Source organism: Hemibagrus wyckioides, linkage group LG24 (assembly GCF_019097595.1).
Source record: "Hemibagrus wyckioides isolate EC202008001 linkage group LG24, SWU_Hwy_1.0, whole genome shotgun sequence".
NCBI lineage: Eukaryota > Metazoa > Chordata > Actinopteri > Siluriformes > Bagridae > Hemibagrus > Hemibagrus wyckioides.
In genome coordinates this window covers 5,940,828-5,946,827 of record NC_080733.1, presented here as the reverse complement: position 1 = coordinate 5,946,827, position 6,000 = coordinate 5,940,828, and positions in this window count along the sequence as shown.

Below are 6,000 nucleotides of genomic sequence, written 5' to 3'. Positions count from 1 at the left end.
ATGACTTGCTTGCTGGTCGTTATACCTTCAGAGGAATTCTAGTTTGAGGCCAGCAGCTTTGGGAGAGATCTGGAACGACCATAATGTACGAAGTGTTAGTGGAAAAGTGGTTTAAAAGTTGCGCTGTAAGCATTGTGTTCATATCTATTACAGCCATACAGAAAAGTCTTATTTGACTTTTTAGAGCTATATAAAGACATATATTTATTACCATATAGTGAAATCCACATATGAAATGTTAAACACAATATAGACGCTAAAAGAAATCTGACATTTATAACTGAATAATGGTCCAAAATTACATGTCGGCTTGAAAAAAGGAGGAAATGGCAACGGCACAGTCAGTTATTTCTGATCGCTGCTGTGTAGCTAAACAAACTAACTAACTACTAAATAAATGAATGAATGAATGAATGAATAAATAAATGCTACAATGAGACTTTCTCTTACAGCTCACTATTTTCATTATAGTGTATTTACTTTAATACACTTAGCATTTTGTGTCTGTGTGTGTGCTTGACTCAAAAATATGAATTTAACAAAACAGATGGAAATATGATTTAAGCTTCTTTTATTTAAAACTACAGTGATTTCCAAATTTACTGTATGAGTGTGACAGAGAATACAGAGAATTTATCCAAACACCAAACACAAAAGCAGGTTCTGACAACCATTATTCAAAAATATATTATCAAGATTAGAACAAATCAAATAAAAAAAAAGAATGTTATTTCAATTTATTACACTTTAGCTCCAAGATTATTTTAGAAAATGAATGAAATTTACTGCCACTAGCTATATTTTGCTTTACGATATACTATAAGTAACAATATTAAGAGTTTGAGTCGTTATTAATTTGGTGGAGGTTATTTGTCTAAGCGTATAAGCCACCTTTGGTGTTGTGGCTGGGTTTATAGAATAGAGTGGTGCTGTGTTCTGAATACTAGTGCAGGTCTTAGAGGAATTGTGTAAAGAGAGAGAGAGAGCTGTGGGGCCTGGGAGACACGTAGCTATGGCTTTGTGCTGGGGTCACGAGGCCTGACACGCTCTCACCCAGTTGGCAGCCGATCACGACGGTTTCTTCTCAGCCTCAGCTCTGTGAAGCCAAGAGGCTTGATTGGCAGCTCACTGAATAGCTATTTGTAATTGACTTCTGTTTATTTTTTCATTCGGCTTTTAGCTCAATCTAAAGGAGACGTGGGTCCAAAAAGCCACATTCCTTTTCTTAGAGCTGATTTAATTCTTTATCTTTATAATGAGCAAATAAGACGCCAGCTAGTCGTTCAGATATTATCGAGTAAATTTATAGGGTCATACTTTGTAGATATTTATTTTATAAGACAACCTGAAAACAAAACTAGGACCGTTTGTTTGGACCTTGTTTGCTCATTTAACTTATTAATTTATACTAATTCCATCAAAAGACAAAATAATTATTTGTCCATTATCTTGCAATAAAAAAAAAAACCCTTATTAATCTTAAGCTGCTAATTTCTGGATATATCACAGTACACACGAAATAATGGAGAACCAACACCCAAATCTATATATACATTTTATTAAAGTGATATGGAAATGCGTTTATTTTATTTTATTACGTTCTAATTTTGCTTTAGGTGTCTGCCTGAAAAGTTCATGTGTAAATGTCACCAGTCTAATGAAAGATGTCAAAAAGGGGTCTTGGATTCTGTGAAATTTCCTCAGAAAATGAATCCTATTCTTTGTTTCAGTTGTTGATTTAGTTTGTGCAAAATCAGTTCAGTTCACAATCAGATACCAACAGTAAACGTTTTTAATTCTCTTTAATTGCATCGTCTTGAAAAACACAAAAAAAGCACGTAAATACTCTCTTGAATCAGATCGAAACTCTTAAAACATTCAAATGACCTAAATTAAAAAAAAAGATAGGATAGATAGACAGACAGACAGACAGACAGACAGACAGACAGACAGACAGACAGACAGATAGATAGATAGATAGATAGACAGATAGACAGATAGATAGATAGACAGACAGACAGACAGACAGACAGACAGACAGATAGACAGATAGATAGATAGATACATAGATAGATAGATAGATAGATAGATAGATAGATAGATAGATAGATAGATAGATAGATAGATAGATAGATAGATAGATAGATACTTTATTCATCCCAATGGGAAATTAACATGAGAAAATCTAAAAAGAAATTTAGATAAGAAAATTAGCCAAGAGCACAGAACAGATTATAAATATTTTTTTATATTATATAAAATACATTATTAAACATGACTAATAGATGATTGGGTTTTCTAAAAAGTAGTGATGATAATAAATAAATACTTTCCTTCATTGTTCTTCATGGTGCTCGTTGTCTTATTTCTAATTTGTTTATCTAATTTAGTAAATATTAAGATTTAATCAGTAAATACTGGTTGCAATCAACTGGTGTTGTCTCTCAATTTTTATGTTTATGGTAAGTAAACTTTAAGGAAATATATCTTTATTTGTGATAGAGATACATGAAAAGACACCAATTTTGGTTCATGGCAGTGAGCAGTTTTTTCTGTTAGGTATAGAAGCAAAATGAAAACAATGTGAAGAGCCTCCACACACACATCATGCAGCAGCATGAGCATGCACCAGAAAGATAGACCAACTTTACAAAAATGTGTGGCAGTTTGTTGACAGAAATAATTGGTCCACACTGACAAACTGACATTCGCTCCTTAACCTGAAGTCTCTGGTTTCACAGGAAACACATCTTTCTCACTCAAAGAACAGAGAAGCCGTGATGCTGTAAAGACAAGCTGTAGAAAGGGACTTGCATCTAGCTCGGGCTCCATTTTTGTTTTGAGACGTACATTTTTCACAAGACACTCAATCTCTGATGGATGTAACCAAAGTCCCGTCCATCCAAATATACTGTATGTCATGTTGTGAAAGAAATGTTTGAATTTCTGTATCAGATTGACTTAAAAAATGAATATGCTTTAATCAGACATCTAGCAGAAACTAAATTAATTTGTTATTAATCGATGCTAATACACATGAGCTTGGACGCTGGTGAGAATATATTCTGTTCAACATGTATATAGGATATTAATGATAATTAATGATACTTAAAAATACAAGTAGCATGACTTCCTGAGAAAAAATCTGAACTCTGAAATATATAAGATTAAGAAAAATGATTTAGTAATATAATATGATTTGTGTTAATATTATACACTAAACAAGAAGCCCTTTAAATGCAATTACAGGTCAGTTTACCTTTAACACTGACCTTGTATCTGTCACTGGTTACTTTTCCTGGATGCAAACATCAGAAAGAAAAACACAGAGGTATGCTTGATGAAGTTATATATGTTATACACAGTAAGAGCTAAAACACTTCTTAGCAATAGGGTGTTAGTTTAAGTCCTGGACTCTGTAAGAATAGCATGAACCTGCCGCGATGTAACAGTGCTTGCTGAATGATAAGATAAATCAAAAATAGATATACTGTATATAGATAGAGCTGTGGATTTGCTTTGTCCACAAGATACCTCGTTAGCAACTGTGTACAGATGCCAACTTGCCCTTGTAAAGGTTAAATCCACTGTGGAATAAACACATGCGTGTGACAGCAACTGTAATGTTTAATTCATCAAATGATTATTAAGAGTTTAATTTTCTTTGGCACTCTGTGAAAAAATGAGTCAAATGTGTTTAAGTTCTGAATATATGATATATGCCTAGCAGCTCGAGCATCTGATCCTGATCTTTGGTCGTTGTTTATGTAGAGTTTTGCATGATCTCCTCAGGTCTGCTTTCATTTCTGTCATTTTGCAGTTCTCCTCCCACATCCTACCAAAAACATGGCAGTAAGTGAACTGGCAATTTGCTCCTAAGTGCGAATGAGAGGGCAATGAGTGTGCTTTACACTCCTGAGAGGGCAACTTTCATCTTATCATGAACCCAATTGACCCGGAATAGGGCATGATCATATCACATCCTCTCTAAAGAACTGAAAAGCCAGCGAATATAAAATAATGGTACTATGGTTACCTGAATTTGTAGGACTAACAATAAACAAATCCAGGAAATGATGCATCTTAATTTATCTGCAATTGCTTCCAGCTGGTATGTGTTAAAGGCAATTCATACAGGGGTCTTCCAAAAGGACGGGGGTCTCCTGCTCACCATTGGCACAGTCAAGATCCAGTTCCAAATTGTTTGCCTTGGCCTCACTCAACACACAACTGCCTACATGACATCCCTAATGGAAGGGAGGGTAAGTAAGAAGCACAGCCATTAATGGGCAAGGGTGTGTATGTGAGGGCGTGCTCATGATCAATGGGTGGGCGCTTAACCCAGACACTCTTCATCCAGTCGGAAATCCAATCTTAACGATGTTAAAGGTGGACCAGCGTGTATATAAACTTATCCTCTCTCTTTCATTAATCTGCGTTAAAGCCCAATCAACCTGCCTGAGGCAATTTTGACAAACGTGAGCTCTCTCAAAAGCATTCTCAAGTACTGCAGAGATCCGTTCCACCCACCCACACATGCGTGGTCCATTTCCTACAGGGACCTCCACCACGCTCGTACGTCATCCACGTCTCCCCTGCCTTCCAGCACACGCATAGAGCCATGGCATCTGCCTGAGAGTAGTATTTTCAGCTCGCCTCTGAATGAAGCTATTGTGCGGCGCAAAGCAACCTGGTCTCTGTGAAGTGTCACAGGAGCAGGACCTGCGTTGTTATCTGAAGCAGAAATGGTTTCCAGATTCCTACTGGTTTTTTAGGGGAGAGGCAAAATGATTTGTGAACACATGCTCCACTTAGGAGGCTTAAATATTAATAGAGATTCTCCATTCAGGCAATTTGTCACTAATGACAGCATGCGGTTCCTTCCACTTATCTGCCTGAATGGTTCTGACGTTGGTTCTGCCATTGAACTGGATCACCATTATAAAATTCATGTCCAGTTGGGAGGGAAATCGTTTACCCTGTCTAAGATGACTGATTGGACTATCAACATCGCACTAAGGAGAGTTAAAATTGATTATTATAATTTGTTACATCCAGCCATTTACGAAGAAACGCCACCACTGTTTTAAAACAAAGAGAACATGCAATGTGTTTAAAAGGCCAAATCAGTAGCAGATGGGTATGTTTCAACCAAATTTAAGGAGAACAAGGAATAGTCCTTAATATGGATATTCAAATTGCTTCTATCCAGATAAAGAATACGATAGAGTCTGTTTTGTTTACATTAATAGTTGATTTTTATCCTTGTCTGCAACAACTGAACATCTTGCAATAAATGACCATTTTTTAAAAATTGGTTTCCAGTCTTAATAATACAAACTTTTACATTTTTTCCCACCAAAAAGGTCAAATCAAACAAAAATTTGGCATGTAACTAAGGTGTTTATTAGTATAAACCACACAGGAAACACTGGTCACATTATCTGTTTCTTGACTGTGTATGGCCATGGTGAGTGTAATTCTCTCCCTCTTAGCCTACTGACAGGAATGTGGTGACTGATAGTAGGTTCACGGGATCACTGCGTCTCGGCTCTGCTACCATTTACTTTGTATATGTGGCAACTGATGTACAGAAAGATGTCTAGCAGGGTCATCTTTCTGTTTGATCCTGCATTAACCTCCACATAATGACACACCTTCCTAATGGACAGCTCTGACTGAAGATAGAGAGCTTTATCAAGAGCATAGAGATCGTATGCTAAAGCTTTTTTTTTCTTTCTTTCAGATGATTAGCTTTGAGTCACTGAAAGCGAGTCTGAATAATCCAGACAGTACACGTGTGTGAGCTGAAATAAACAAATAGAAACTGCAATGACACATCGGTGTATCTCTTTCGTTATCAGTCCTCAGACATGCCCTCAGAAATACAAATAAATGCACATAGTCACAGTCCCACAGCTGTGTGCTGAATCTCAGCATTTCATTCTTATTTGGTCACATCAGATGTATCCGCTTCCATCAGATTGTTCTAGCCAAATT